This window comes from Ambystoma mexicanum, chromosome 14 (assembly GCF_040938575.1).
Source record: "Ambystoma mexicanum isolate Mex_15411 chromosome 14, UKY_AmexF1_1, whole genome shotgun sequence".
In the NCBI taxonomy this organism is placed as follows: Eukaryota; Metazoa; Chordata; class Amphibia; order Caudata; family Ambystomatidae; genus Ambystoma; species Ambystoma mexicanum.
This window is the reverse complement of record NC_090940.1, coordinates 559,702,152-559,718,635: the sequence shown is the minus strand read 5'-3', so window position 1 is coordinate 559,718,635 and position 16,484 is coordinate 559,702,152. Positions and strand designations below refer to the sequence as shown.

Sequence of the window (16,484 nt, the reverse complement as noted above, 5' to 3'; positions counted from 1 at the left end):
CAGATGACACTCGGATCCTCATTCCCCTTTCGGGTAATTTTCCCTCTGATAAGGCCTTGGTAAACAAAATATATCTCATCATTCAGGCATGGATGGCCACGCATGGCCTCTGCCTGAATGATGACAAAACTGAAATCCTGCTCCTCGGATCCGCTGCCAACCTAAAAAAATTGGCCCCAACTACTCTGCATTCAACATTGATGGCAACACAATTACAGTTGCCAAGGTAGTGCAAACATTAGGCTTTTACCTTGACTCCACCTTGACACTGAAGAAACAAGTGAACTCCCTAGCATTCTCTACTGCATTCACCTGTAAGCTCATTAGGGCATGCCGAGCCTTCCTCGCTGAAGCCAGCTGCATCATCCTTGCCAACTTGACTATTGCAATGCCTTGTACTTGGGAGCCAACAAATACATCAGACAAAATTCAAACATTGCAAAATAACACCCTTAGAACTGCCCTTAACTTACCCAATAGAGAACACATCTCCAACACAAGAAGAGAACAAAAGTGGCTAAAGATCAGCGACAGAATTTCACTTAAAACTGCCTCACTCACCTTCAAATGTCTCAACAACGCAGCCCCCCCTTACCTTGCAGCAAGGATTGTGCGAAGAACATTGACCCGCCCTACTAGAACTGCCAACTCCTACTGCCTACAGATACCCAAATTCAGACTGAAGAAAACAGGCAGCAGTAGTTTCCCGGTTAAGGCAGCCCAGTACTGGAACGCTCTACCACTTGACATTAGAATAGATCAATCGTAATATAGCTTCAGATGGAGTATTCTCACATGGCTACATTCCAACGACCCCTAAGATTAACCTCTTTACAACCAACACCTGTAGATCTTACCCAGTCTGACTGTATATATGTATATTCTTCAATAGACTTGCCAAGACAACTACCTATAATGTTTCATATGTACCTTGTGCCTCACTTTGTAACCAAGCTTTTAAGTATCCATGTTTTCTGTTCTCTGTTGCGCCCAGTTACCTTTGGGTTTGGTGCGCCATACAAATGAATAAACAAACAAGTGTGGTTGGGATACTGTGTCCCTATACCTTTTTCTTTTGTAACTTTGGTGTCCAGGATAGTTTGGTGCCAGCAGATATTTTTCTATAATGTTTACATTTTTTACTTTAGCATGTTACAGCATTATGCCATTTTGAGTAGAATATGCTCTAAAATAGCCATGTCACAGGAATTTCACCCGTCGTTTGGCCATTTTGTGCCCTGGCCTCAGGTCTGGAATGGCCACGGAAAGCTGATTCTCAGGCAAAGTGGCGGTTTGTGCATGCAGAAGGCTGTGGGGATGGTTCTGTCTGGACCCAGTCCACATCCAAGCCAAGTGTGTATGTTGCTGGATAGATGTACTGGCTAGAGGCTATTGTCCTTCATTGGGCAGCTTTACCATTGGTGGGCTTGGGGGGGAATTATCCAGTCCAAATCCTGGATAAAAGGAAGACCGCTGATGCAGCGGACCAGCACAGAATCCAGCCAAGTCCCGGTGAAGCTCTGCTCCTTTCTCCTGATCAAGTCCCTAGTCGGTGCTTCGGCCACTGGACTGGTGGGAACAACGTGCCTTGACCCTTGTTAGGACAGTGTTTCTGAAGTCCAACTAAGAGCTTAGTAAAACCATTCAACTGAGGCAGTACAAGAGTCCACCCTTAGTAGAAGGATGTACCACCCGAGTTCAGGGTAGCGTAGACAGAGCAGCCAGGTTCATCTTACGAGGGAGAAAGGGCTGTAGAATCAGTACAAATGAAATTGTAATACACATGGTCCAAAGAAACACTGACACACTATGTAATGCAAAAATAAATAATTTATTTAAATACAAGTAGGCTCAGATAAATCTTGGGGGGAAAGAAGTACCATCACATTTGCTGTTATCTACACTGTTAATTGCATTATATTTTTATTTATTTAAATGTATAAAGCACACAGCGGCCCTGAGGTTTTGTGGCCCTGTTACAGGATATTTTCTTAGATACAGAGTGCATAAAATCAGACTGACCAGAAAGCGTTACAGATGTTAGCAATAATAATGCAGTATGAGCGTTCCATGGTTACAGGAGAACAACTTCAAGTAAACAAATTGGCTTAAAAGCTTAGTTTTCAGTGCCTTTCTGAACACAGTGAAAGAGGTTTCCTTTCTGAGTTTGCGTGGTAGTGAGTTCCAAAATGTTCGTGCCAATACCTCAAAACTTGTACCACGGGCTTTGGCTCTTTTGAATGCAGGGACTGAAAGTTGGTGTGAATATTGGGCACGTTTTGGTCTGTGAGATTGTGCCTGATGAATTTGTTCTATGAGATAAGAGGGAGCAGACTGGGATAGGCATCTGTGTGTGATTGTAAGGGTCTTGAACAGTATGCGCTCTTTTACTGGGAGCCAATGGGCGTCTCGTCTGGCCTGAGGGATATGCTCTCTCCTAGGAATACTGAGAGCCACTCAGAGCATTGTTTTGCGTGATTTGGAGTTTGTTCAGGTTTTTGGATGAGGTGCCTAGGAGTAGGATATTACAGTAATCCAACTTAGCACCAATGGTTTATAGTCATAATGTAGAAAAAAAAATGTCGACTTACAAAAATGTTGAAAAAAAAATGTAGAAAACAATGTCGAAAACCTATACATATAATGAAGAGTCAATTTTTAGAAAACAAAAATGTCGAAAAAAATGTCAATTAGCACTATCAATAAATACATAAACAAGAAGAGTATCATTTACTAGGGGGGTCCCCCCAAACCCCCTCACCCAGCACCCCCTGGCCACCCCCCCTACCCTCTCACCCCTCATACTCAACACATTTTAATTATATATATATTTTTTTTCTTCGAAAAATTCGAAAAAATGTACAAAAAATTCGACATTATTGGTTTTCGACATTATGACTGACCACCGCACCAATAGTGGCTCTAGCAATGTTGAAGCAGTTTGAAGCCGATAGGTGAGGTTTTACTGCATTAATGATTTTCGTTGCAAGCGCTGCTGCTGATGAAATGGCACTGACTTGCCTTTCCATCGTCAGGGTGGAATCCAGGTATACACCCAGGGTTTTTACTGCAGCAGAGACACTGATTACAGTAGTCTCAATGCTGAAGGTGCTGTATTTGCCATATAATTTATTCAGTTTCTTTGGGGCCTACCAGTAGGATTTCTGTTTTGTCCCCATTGAGACAAAGGCCGTTAGCCGTCATCCAAGCCTGGATGAGTGCATATATCTCCTGGAGAGTGTTGAGATCTTGCTCACAGACACCGGAAAGAGGGAGGAGAATGTGTGCATCATCGGCATAGTTGGTGAATGCTATGCCGTACTCTTCTAAATTATGGTGTAGGGGTAATGTGAAGAGATTATGGAGGGGATGTGCAAGACTCCGCAACCAATGGGGGATGGAGTGGCTGATGCCTGGTCAGAAAAGCCCTCATGACTTGCCCCTCTAGGAAGGACGTTATCCAGGTAGTAGCTTCATGGGAGAAGTGAGCGGCATCCATAAGGTGTTTGCTGAGGATCTTGTGGTTTACCAGGTCGAAGTCGGCCGACAGATCGAGGAGGAGAAGCGCAGGCTTGCCCTTGTCCATGGTTTCAAGTAGCGGATTCTTCAGGTCTAACAGAGCTGGCTCGGTGCCATGACGAGGACGAAAGCCATATTGTATTTCCCAGGATGTTATGCAGTTCCAGGTAGGACTGGATTTGCAGATATGCAGCCTTGTCGAGGATTTTCAACAAAAACGGGATGGTGGTAATTGGCCTGTAATTGTTAGGGGAATCTGGGTCAAGGGTCGTTTTTTTTTTTTTAGCAGTGGCCGAACCCAGGCTTCCTTGAGGGAAGGCGGGACGACACCCGAAGCAAAAGAGGCATTAATAAAGGCTGGGACGAAAAGGAGCTAGAGATTCTGCACAGTCTTTCATTAGGCTGGCTGGGGTCCCCCCCTTGCAAAGCGATGGTTTGATATGCTTCATAATCAATAGGACTTCTGACATGGTTACATCCTTGAAGGCAAAAGGCTTTGGTAATTTAGTAGCAGGTGGAACACCCGAAGCTGGCCCAGTGCCACTAAGGTTGTGTGGGGGGGGGGGGGTCGCAACCTTGGGCAGGTTGTTGAAGTGAGATAATTTTTTTCCTAGAGTGTGTTAATTTTGTCCATCATCTTTCATGGTTTGTTCTGTAGAGGTGGGGGTACAACAAGTTAATTAAAGATGGCAAACAATTCCTTGGACTGAGATTTGGCATGGTCAATTCTGAGGGTGTATGCAGATGCTTTTGCTACAGAGATGGCCTTTTCGTATTGTTTGGCATCTGTCAGGTAGGTGTCTCCTGTGGAGACAGCGGGACAGGATTGCTATTCGGACAGTGGGCTCTTATGTCAAGTAGCTCTTGGGTTAACCATGAGTTAGCATGTTTGATACACTTAGCTCTTTTTCTCTGTAATGGGGCAATGGTGTCTACTGCTTCTTTAAGGGTAGCGTTGTAGAGCTGTAACAGTTCTGTAGGGTTGTTAGAGAGTGGTTGTTTTAGAGCTGAGGCTTCTAAGAAAGGGAGAAATCTGTCTTTGGGAAGTCGTTTTTTTGACCATATAAATATGTACTTACTCGGCCTGGCAGTTTTGTATCATTTAGAAATTCAAGGGCTCTTTTTCCCTTGTTCCCTCCCTCCTTGGGTGCTTGGAAACACATGCCTTGATATATGGCATTTATAACACGCCTATACGCAAGTGTTTCAAGGTGCGACAAGGCAAGGGAGGGGAAACAGAGGGAAGACAACGACGGCGATCCTACTAGGCCAGGTGACATTGAGATCGTGCAAGTGCAGGGGAGGAGGGAAGGGAAAAGTACGGGGGAAGGGGAGGGGTCAGTGCAGTACATGGGATAACCATGAAATAAATAAAGACAAATAATAGATGATAAATAAAAGTGCAGCCAGCTGGGGCAAGTGCGGGGGGGTAAGTGCAGACATCAGAAGTCAAGTGCTAGCAGGGGCTGTAGGGATACAGAAACAGGCGTATAGGTGCTTTACCAATAAACATTACCATAATATACCATATAACCGCAATTATATAACCTACTGGATGGTTTCCTTTGGACACAAAGTATATCAATAATCAATGTAATGCAATCCACATTTATCCCAGCGTATGCCAACAGCGTTAGGACAGTTTCTCTGTAGCCCAACAAATGGCTTAATAAAACCATTCAACTGAGGCAGTACAAGAGTCCACTCTTAGTATAAGGCTTTACCACCAGAGTTCAGGGTAGCGTAGACAGAGCAGTCAGGCTTATTTTAGGGGGGAGAGAGGGCTGTAGAATCAGTGCAAATTAAATTGTAATTCAAGCGGTCCAAAGAAACACTGAAAACACTATGTATTGTAAAAATAAATGGTTTATTTAAATACAAGTAGGCCCAGATAAATCTTGGGGGAAATAAGTACTATTCACATTATATATAACCACAATTATAAAAACACAACACTATGTTTGAAGGTGCACAGACCAAAGCATAAAACCTTATTTGGAACACCTAACAGGAGTTCTAGGGAAGTCAAAACCAATAGTTACTTTTAGATTACTTTCAGTAATACCAGGGTAGGAGACCCTCCTAGTTGAACCGCGATGCTAAGCAAGAAATCCCAAAGTAATATGGACTTGCAATATACTTTTCTGATCTAGTGAAAAACAGATTCTAGGAATAGTATAAACCTATAACTCTGATCCAGGATAACAGTTATTCTAAGGGAGTTGGACACAGTTATACTCAAGGCAAGTAAAACCTATAGACTTTTTACAAGAGCTATCAGCAACTTAAAGGCAGATGTAAACCTAAGAGACTCTTTGTGTCCGTCTAAAACAGACCAGAGAAAGCAAAACCCAGTTTTACACTTTATGAATGACTCAAGTTTATTCGAGGTAGGTAAAACCTAAGGCAGACTTATTCTGAACAGGCTAGCGGCAAGTCAGGGGAAGCAAGACCCAGTTGGGGGGACACTCGTGCATTTATTCTAACAGGAATAGTGAAGTGAAACCAACAGCATTATATTTCTAAGTTAAGTAATAAGGTTTATAACTGTTCATTCTCAGAGATACAGTTGCAAACAAACTCTTTTACAAGTAAGTAACTTTTAAACACGTATTCACTTTTCTAGGCAAAAAGCCCAATCCTTATAAGTCTCTCCCTTATGTTTTGGAGCATGAGGGTTCTCAGTGGCAGAAACGGGGTCACTAGGGTTTTGTGTCCAACAGGCAGGTCAGGATAGGTTTTTAAGTAGCAACAGTCAGAGTTCCTAAGGAAGACTGTTCAAACAGATGAGTATTTTACTTTAGAGTTAGTTGAGGATCCAGGGGCTTCACAGAAGACACCCTAGGAAGATTCCAGCAGTGGGACTGTGAACTGGGCGAGAGGCATCACAATCACAGAAAACACCCATAGCTACACAGGAATCACCAGAGACTTAAGGTAAGTAAATACCCAAGCCAGCAGAGTAGATTAGCACAGAAGAAGATTTTGCAGCAGGATGACTTCAGGATCTGCAGCCAAAAACCTGGTTGTTGAATTCCTTCATTAAGAAAGAAGAAGGAAAATGGAAGAACCTTTGCAACAAGGATCGCGGGAAGGCTTTAGGCAGGGTTCTCCTTGTGGCTGGATGCAGCTCTGTGGATTTGGTGCCTTTTTCAGAAGCACAGAAGACGACAATATATCTCTGGTTGGATTCTCGTCGTTTGCAAGGTCCAGCACTCTGGTGAGGGGACTTTCTGGAATGGAATCATGCCTCTGGAGATTCAGCAAAATGCCCACAAAGTTTCAGCGAGATTCGGAATTTCAGAAAGACTGTTTACAGCACAATGGCTCGAGGAGCCAGTGTATTGGTGTTTTGCAGCCCGCAAGGTCGCTAGTGGGTCTCACCAGGCTCTGGGTCGGGGCCATCATTTTCGGAGTCCCCCAGGTCGATTGGAAGGAGAGGCTACAGCAGGCTCTACAGTCGCTGGAAATAGTTTCAGCCATAAATTCTTCATTTTCCTCTTCGGTTTTGGTTCCATTGTTTGACTACCACTTCAGCTTGCAGGTTTGTCCTTTTATGCGGAAACACAGCCAATCAAACAGCTTTGCAACATTCAAACTTGGGGGGGTTGGCAATCCTTTCAGCACCGCCAGCCACCCAGTTGAACTGGAATCTCGCACTCAGGCTGGAAGAGAAAGGGCTGCAGAGTGTTGGACTCCTCCCTCGCTTCCTGCCTTCACAGACACTCTGGAGACTGGGCGTGGAGTCCACAGGACTCCTGCCGAAGATACAAATCTCACAAAGGCATTTCCAGCCATGGATGTCAGGGGAAGGAACAAGAAAGGACAAGTAACACTAAAATGGCGAAAAGACAAGACCGGGGCCATTTTGGTACAATGAGCACCCATGGGTGCCTTGTGCAAACAGCCCGTGGTAAAGGTGCACCAAATTAATAACATGGTCCACTGCCACCAGCCATTAAAGGTAAGTTTGTCCTTGTAACATAAATGTTACATTTAAAATGAGAAAGGGGATACACTCTATCTCCCCAACACTCTCACATAAGGTGGAGGTGCTGGTCTCACCTAATAAAATGTAAAAGGGATTCAAAAGATCCATTCTATCCTGTAGTTCTCACAAGGTTAGCCAGAGAAAGTTAAAACGGGAGCCCCCAGCAACAATAGGCACTTATTGCCAAAAAGTTGTCAAAGAGGATAACTTTTCAAAAAGACACTATGGAGAGTCTTAAAAATGACACCCATATACAGAGGAAAAGGTTCCCACTCAAGGAGTTTTAGTAAGAATTAGTGCAATCCAACTGGTGTGGCACTACACAAGACTTCTCTCTTGGTATTAGGTAACCCACCTTTTAATATAGGCCTGTACTACAAGTTGCTAGTGTGACTTCACAGCCACGCTTATCTTAAAAGGGGTAATGTGAGCTGTACAATCGAAATCAGTAAGTACAAGTATCCAAGTAACACTTACACACTTAAAACGTTATTTATAAATATGTATTTATAATACACAAGGTTTAAATGGGCATTCTTTTAAAAGTGTTAACGGCAAAACGTTATTTATAAATATGTATTTATAATACACAAGGTTTAAATGGGCATTCTTTTAAAAGTGTTAACGGCTAGTAACATTCAATCAAAGTTAGGCTTCAATTTTTCAAAGACAATCAAAGTTGGTAAATACCTTTCTAATGCTAACGCATGTTCCAGCACACAGAGTGACTTCAGTAAAGGTAAGTATTGCACTTATTTTGGTTACCAATTCAGTTATTGAGTTGTAAAGGAAGGAAAGGTTAGAATATGTTTTAGAACATACTTTCAACGGTTTGTAAAACAATTACAATCTCCCAAAGGGAGGCAGGTAGACTTTTATCCAGCAATAATAGTGTCAACAATTATAACCTATGAGAGAACAAGTACTGCCAAAGCCAACAGGTTCAGAAGGGTGCCTTTAGGGAGCCAGTACAGCCAATGTCAATTGACAAAGTCAATAGCTCTGATGCACTTCTTCTTAGATAAAGTCTTGACAAAGTTATTAAGTTCAGAAGAAATCACTAGTTCAGAAGAAATCACTAACTCAAGTGAGATACTTGTAGAGAGCACAATCTGTTAGGCCAGTGCAGGCGAGTTGGGATCAACTGCAAAAAGCACTTTCCAAAGTAGGCAGCACAATTTATGGCTAAAAGGTGAATACCCCAAGCCCCACCATACCTTTGATTTAAAGAAAACTGTTCCAGCTGGATTCCTCTACAGCTTGGCAGACCTTTGTTCCTGGACCCTGGAAAAACCTTTATTGGTACTCTATCAGTACCAATAAAGAACAAAAACCTCTGGTTGGAAGTGGCGTGCTCCCTCGGTCTTGGACTCTGGTGAGGGGACTCTGGATCTAGATTTCCTGCTTCGGTAGGGTCTTATGGATGCCCACAAACATGTTGACAGATTCGGACTTCACAAGACGATGCACTAGTCAATGGTCACAGGATCCCTGGCATTGGGCTTCTGCAGCTCTGGTGAGGCACAGCAAGTCGGGGGTTGCACCAAATGGAAATTTGTCTTGAGGCTATTTGGTCCCACCAGCCCAAGGGAGGAAGTCTTCCTGTTCAGGTCTTCCCAGTCGATTAGAAAACGGGTTTAGCACAGCTGCAGGGCTTCACTGGGCACTTCACGGTTCAGAAGGGTACTGCTGGAGTCTCGTCACATCTTCTGCTTTGCATGTTACTATCCAGTGGTCAACTCTGCCTTTAGTCCCAAAAGCCTCGCCTTTAATGCGATATTCCATTCATTCACAGCCTAGGCTGTCAATCACACAGCAGGGTGGCTGCCCTTTTAGGACAGCCAGACGACCAATTGGAATTGGTTTCACTCAGGCACACCTAGAAACAACGGACAGGGGAGTTTTGTGCCCCTACCTCACTTCCAGACATACTGGAGCCTTGAGCGGGCTTCAGGGCTGAAGCCTGCCAAAGCCAAAACACAGTAAGGACTCAAACCTGTTTCAATTAACACGGTAAGGACTCAAACCTGTTTCAACTAACACAGTAAAGCCAAGAAGGAACTGAAACCAAAAACAACAAAAAAAGAAGACAGGGACATTTTGGGAAAATGGTCATGGATGGGTGCTGTACTGCAGCTGAGGGTTTAGCCTTTGGTAAAAATGTACACTGGTAGTAAAATTAAACAACTGCCACCAGCCATTTAAAGTATGTTAGTGTAACAAAATATGTCACATGAGAAGTGGGATAGGGAATTACTAAGTAACACCCGAGCACTCCACATAGAGTGGTGTGTGCTGGTCCCACAAAGAAAAATTTAAGACAGGGATCATGTTACTATTCTTGGGAACGGTAGGTCACCCAAGAAAAAGTAATTAAACGTAAAGTCGTCGAAGGGACTTCTTAGTGGCACTGCGCCTAAGGTGCTGTGTATCGCCATGCAAAAAGCAGATGCCCATGGAGTTTGTCAGATTCCCCAAAACAGTAAAACACAAAAATACTAGTCAGGAAAAATACATGAGTGAGAAAAGGTGCCACTCACCGAGGAGTAAAAAGTCACAATCCCTAAATCCAGCAAAAGAGCTGAGGGTTTCTAAGGTTTAAGGGAAATAACAAATAAATTAGAATTCTCACTAACACAGAGGTATAAGGAAAAATAATCTACCAGTAAAGCAAAAAGTTCTGGGGTTGACACAGGTCAGGAAGATTGATCATTGCTATGAAAATCTTACCTAACACCCATCCCTCCCAGACTAAGGAACACGAGGATCTAATCCTCACCAGGATGGATCTCATTTTTCTGTCGGTTAAACGGTTTGCGGAGTCCACCAACCATCATTTTGTAAGCTTTGTTGTGATACTTTTTAATATTAGTTATCATTGGCAAACTATACGACATACAAGTATTGTTGGGCACATTTCACAGTCCCTCAGAAGTTGTGACAACATCTGAACCTACAATGAGCTTTTTAAAGGGCTTCTTATAAAGACATCCCTTAGACCTAGAGGGGTCTCCATGATTCCTCACCACCCCTCTCACGTGAGCAGGTTGGGTCTCTGGTATCTTAGTGGAGAGGCTGTGGCAAAGCAATGTACAGGCTTCCACTTCCTCTTAGATATGGTTTTACCTGGATTAGGGGTTTCCCTTGTAACACTAGGATTTGCAAGGGGGCCTTCAGCAGAAGATCCCACAGTGTCAAGGTGTTTAGCCTTTGACTTATCTTTTCTGGATTTCCACATTTCCTAAAAGGCCCAGGTAGGTTTCCAACTTGTCTATCCACCTCTTCCTCAAAAGCAGTGTAGGTCAAAGACTTTAGAATTGGAACTGAAATGGTGGAGCATGGTTTGGGTTCCCATTTACCTAACATTCTAGTTTTAGATTTGCCTTTTTTAGAGGTTGTCCTACTAACATAATGACTTACAGTAGGGTCCCTCTGTAGAGGATCCCACAGGTTTAGAGTTGTCCCTTGAAACAGAGACCCTAGCCTTTCCAGAACACCTATCCATCTCTCCTGTAGGAGTAGTTGGAGACACAGGCTTTTTATTAGAAGGCCTAGCAAGAAAGCTATTCTTAGATTTCTTATGATTCTTTTGGTAGTTCAGTTTTTCAGGCCTGGAAGTTTCCTTCTGGGCACTCAAATACACGAGAAAATGTAATTCCTATCTTGGGGTCAAGGAAATTCCTTGCCCTCTTAGGTTTGTCAAAAACAAATAAGCTTTTTACATCCATCTGGACCACCTCCACTGTAGGTTGGTTTTCAGGTTTAACCAGTTTTAGGAACCACTCCTCTGAAAGTAGGTTTTCAAGTGGTTCAGCCACTAGAGAGGGGACTTTATTCTAAAGTACATACACCACACATGGTGTGTGACATTTACACCAAGGATCTTGTTAGCCCTAGGAGTTGCCTCCACAGCAGTTGGTCGGGAGTCCAGGTTTTGAGATTCAAGGACCCTCTCCACGGTCTGTGAGGTTTCAGAGGGACGTTCTACCTCAGGCTCAGCTGAAGGTAGAGTCACATCAGGGACTTCAACAACGTTTTTACAGTGTTATAGATTGGATAGGAACACTTAAGTTCCTATCCACAGGGTAAACCACTTCCATTCTAGGTGGGCTTTCAAGAGGTTCTTTTACCTCAGTGTAACCTGGTTGATGGCATCACACCATAGTGGTACTAGGACAGAAGTTTCTAGGAACCAGTTGAACCACTTCCACTATATGTGGTTTTTCAAGAGGTTCAGTGACCTTAGCAGCAGCTAAAGGGGGGGTGGGGTCACAGGAGTGACCTCTAGCTTTGTGGGACTAGGGGCTCTGTCCCTATTTGAAGTTATGGGTGCTACACCCAAGTGCTCTATAGAGTGGCAGTAATTGCCTTTTATCTCTAAGGAGGGGTCTCCTAAGGGGACCTCTCCAAGTTTAAGAGCATCAACCTTTCCACAAGGTGGCTCAGCTGAGCCTAAGGCCACAGCTTTTCTGCTGCACTCAGTATTGACAGCATTCTTAAGGTATAAGGAGATTGCACTTTTAGATTTACCTTTCTTCTCATGATCCCTTTAGGGGTTTAGATATTGAGAAGCTGTCTTCTTATATCCACTTATGAGAGCTTCTTTAATCCTATCCCAGTTACTTCTTTTAGCTACATATAAATCCAAGATTACTTAGTAGTCTCTCTTGGGACGCCTAATAAAAACCCAGGGTATTCCATCACTCTCACACAACCAAACCTTTTACAAGTGAGGTCAACGTTTTTCAGCCATACATCAATGTCACATTCCATATCATACGGACTCACCAGTCCTGTGATCCTGGAAAAATCAGGTGCAGAAGACTGAAAAAGAAGAAGCGTCCAGAAACCGGTCTTTGACAGATAGGTTATATGTTCTCTCACTTTCCCAGATATGCAGGTTGTGTTTCCACAGGAGTTGCCTTTTATAAAGTTCGAGACATTCCAGAAGTCATGGTATGAGGTAAGGTCGAAGCAGGAGAAGGAGAGGGGGTGAATTAACATCCTACTCATCAGAACCCTCAGATTCCTCCTCAGATGAGTGTGGACAGCTGTCTGAACCCTCATCATCCTCACTCTCAGCAATATTGTTAGAAGTGGACATCGGTTCTCTGGTGCCATTCTTAAGGTACCACAACCTTTGCATTAAATCAAGCTGGCTTCCTTTACAATTGAGGCCCTTCTCTTTACACACAGTGAACAATCTTTCCATTGGAACACAAGAGTAGTCCTCAGGCTTAAAGCAGGCCATGGTGATGGCTCTTGTGTTAAATACAATAGGTACACTTCACTTTGGCTAAACCAAACCTTCTGGATGGTTTCCTTTGGACACGAAGTATATCAATGTAATGCAATGCAATCCACATTTATCCCAGCGCATGCCAACAGTGTTAGGACAGTTTTTCTGTAGCCCAACTAATGGCTTAATAAAACTAGTCAACTGAGGCAGTACAAGAGTGCACTCTTAGTACAAGGCTTTACCACCAGAGTTCAGGGTAGCATAGACAGAGCAGCCAGGCTCATCTTAGGGGGGGGGGGGGGAGAGAGGGCTGTAGAATCAGTACAAATGAAATTGTAATACAAGTGGTCCAAAGAAACACTGAAACACTATGTATTGTAAAAATAAATGGTTTATTTAAATACAAGTAGGCCCCGATAAATCTTGGGGGAAATAAGTACCATCACATTATATATAACCACAATAATAAAAACACAACACTATGTTTGAAGGTGCACAGACCAAAGCATATAACCTTATTTGGAACACCTAAGAGGAGTTCTAGGGAAGTCAAAACCAATAGTTACTTTTAGATTACTTTCAGTAATACCAGGGTAGTAGACCCGCTCAGTTGTACCGTGACGCTCAGCAAGAAATCACATAGTAATATCGACTTGACAATATACTTTTCTGATCTCGTGAAACACAGATTCTAGGAATAGTATAAACCTGTAACTCTGATCCAGGATAACAATTATTCTAAGGGAGTTGGACCTTGGGGTGTAACATTCAATTACAATTGCTTTTCAGTTCACAGACTAAGAGAAGCAATAACTACCTTATTTTAGAATATCACAGTTATACTCAAGGTAAGTAAAACCTATATTCTTTTTACAGGAGCTATAAGCAACTTAAGGGCAGGTGTAAACCTAAGACTCCTTTTGTGTCTTGAAGTGAAGTGAAACCAACAGCATTACTTTTGGTAAAAGAAAATAACAATCTACAAGCCAACGAGACCGCTCAGGTCAACCAATGAAATCCGACTGGAACAAAAACCTTACATCAAGAAGAAACTCGGAGGAACCGCTTTCTACCACCTAGCCGCGAAAACCTGGAACAGCATCCCAAAAATAATAAGGAACACCAAAGATCACCTCAAATTCAGAAAATTACTAAAAACCTGGCTCTTCAAAACCAGAGACTAAAACCGAAACAACAATAAGACAAATGACTCAACAAAAAGGACCTTGACACAGGGGTCCACCTGCGAGACCCAGGGAGACGGAGGCAACGACTCCAGCCAACCCTCACCATCCCCCATCACCCGTACAGCCACAACTAGGTACCACGAGCTGTGGAACGGACAAGACACAACTAATCACCACACAAACGGAAGTATGGACACTAGCAGCTGCGCTAGTCATGTGGGGGGGTGAGGAGCATGCAAAGTTATTAAGGGAGCGGGCGGAGGAGACAGCTAAATCCTCAAACGGCCTCGAATGGAGAAAAAAAAAAAAAAAAACGAGCACGTACCTCCTGAAACACAGGGTGTACAAGCATCCCGTCGTGTAAGATTACACGAGCCCAACCGGCTCAATCCAGGATAGAGATGCCAACTAACCAATACCACTAACAACTTCCTTCTCTGCATACACCTCTCAAACTCCAAACCAAACACAACCACAAACCTCCAGCACAGCAAACTGCACGAACTTCACTACACTGCAACAACAAAACAAAAACACACATAGACTCGCACATCAGCACACGACGACTACCGGCCGCATACACCCCAGGCCCAGCCGACGGAACCACCGGGCTGAGGCTGCCAACAGCACATCACTGCAATCTTGCACTTTTCCAGCCTCCACCCACTAACCCACCCCTCCCTCCCTCTTTCAGAGCCGCCAGAGCGCCAGGGGACCACTCCGGTGGTGATAGTGCGCGGTACAAATGACCTTTAACATTAACATTTCAGAATGGCAGAACATTTCTAAGGCAAGTAAAAACTTTTGGAACTGTTCACTCTCAAGAGTTCCAGTTACCAACCAACTATTTTACAAGTAAGTAACTTTTAAACACGTATTCTCTTTTCCAGGCAAAAAAGTCCCAATACTTCGATGTCTTTCCCTTATTCTTGGGGCATGAGTGTTCTCAGTGGCAGAAGAGGGGTCACCAGGGTCTAGTGTCCAACAGGCAGGTCAGGATAGGTTCGTAAGTAGCAAAGGTCAGAGTTCCTAAGGAAGACTTTTCAAACAGATGAGTATTTTACTTTAGAGTTAGTCGAGTGTCCAGGGGCTTCACAGAAGACACCTTAGGAGGATTCCAGCAGTGGGCCTGGGTGAACCTGACGAGAGGCCTCCCAATCGCAGAAAACACCCCAAAACTAAAAAGGAATAACAAGAGGCTTAAGGTAAGTAAATACCCAAGCCAGCACAGTACCTCAGCACCGAAGATGATTTTGCAGCAGGACGACTTTAGGATCTGCAGCCAAAAACCTGGTCGTTGAATTCCTTCATTAAGAGGACAGGACACTGGAAGGACATTTGCAGCAAGGATCGCGGGGAAGGCTCTAGGCAAGGTTTTCCTGGCCGCTGGATGCGGCTCTGTCGATTTGACGCCTTTTTCAGGAGCACAGAAGACAACAGTATATCGCCAGTCAAATTCTCGTCATTTGCAAGGTCCAGCACTCTGGTTGGGGGAATTCTGGACTGGAACCGTGCCTCTGCAGATCCAGCAGGATGCCCACAAAGTTTCAGTGAGATTTGGAATTCGGAAGACCGATGTTAGGGAGAATTCTCAGAAATGTGCCAATTCCCTCTACCTTACAGACCCCCAGCAACTTTGCTGGATTTTGAGGACTTGATTCTTTTTACCTGGAGAGAGTGAGACCCTTTTTTATCCCCACTCTCTCATGTATTTTAATGTGATTTCTTTTGTACTCTGTTTCTTTTGGTCATGGAGTCTGACAAACTCCATAGGCATCATATTTTACATTGTGTCACACAGCACCTTTAGTGCAGTGACACAGGGAAGTCTCTTAGATTTCCCCAGGTCCCAAAGGTCCCAAACATGAACTTGAAGCATTTTTCAGATACCTTAATGAATGCAACCCTAATATTAAGTTCACCTAAGAGATTGGAACACCAGCGGTCAACTTCCTTGACGTCAAGATCTATCCAGAGAATGGAAAATTGCAAACAACAATCTTCAGAAAACCGACGGATGTAAACAATAGTTTATTCTATACAAGCTATCATCCACAACACTTGAAAAACAACCTTCCCCTCAGTCAACTTCAAAGAATTAAACAGATTAGATCCAAGGAGGAAACGTACAAAGAAGCTGAAGATGAACAAATCTCACGATTTCAAGAGAGGCGCTTTCCGAGACCTATCTTAACAGAGGCAATAGAGAAATGCAAAACAAAAAAGGACCCAACTTCTATGTCAACAAAAAAGAGGGGACAAAGACAATCCTCTGTTAATATATTTATTTCAGTACTCTACAAAGAGTGCCCAAATCAAAAGAATACTTCACAAGAATTGGAAAATCACAAGATTAGACCCACAATTATGCACACTTTTTCCAAAACCACCATTGATGGCCTACAACAGAGGGAGAAATCTACGTGACGCTTTAGTTAAAGCGGCAAGAACAACATAGCCAAACAAAATTGTCCCTCAGAGCCAAAGAAGGGGACCTTCCCCTGCTTAAATTGCCGTCATTGCAACAATGTACAGAAAGGTTCACTGC

At 43.5% G+C, this 16,484-nt stretch overlaps 1 protein-coding gene across 2 annotated transcripts in view; it reads right to left on the bottom strand.

Moving 5' to 3' along the window:
• SNW1 (SNW domain containing 1) overlaps positions 1-16,484 on the bottom strand; it is a 300,010-nt gene that overhangs the window by 41,675 nt on the left and 241,851 nt on the right. The gene's annotated exons all lie outside the window — the stretch shown is intronic.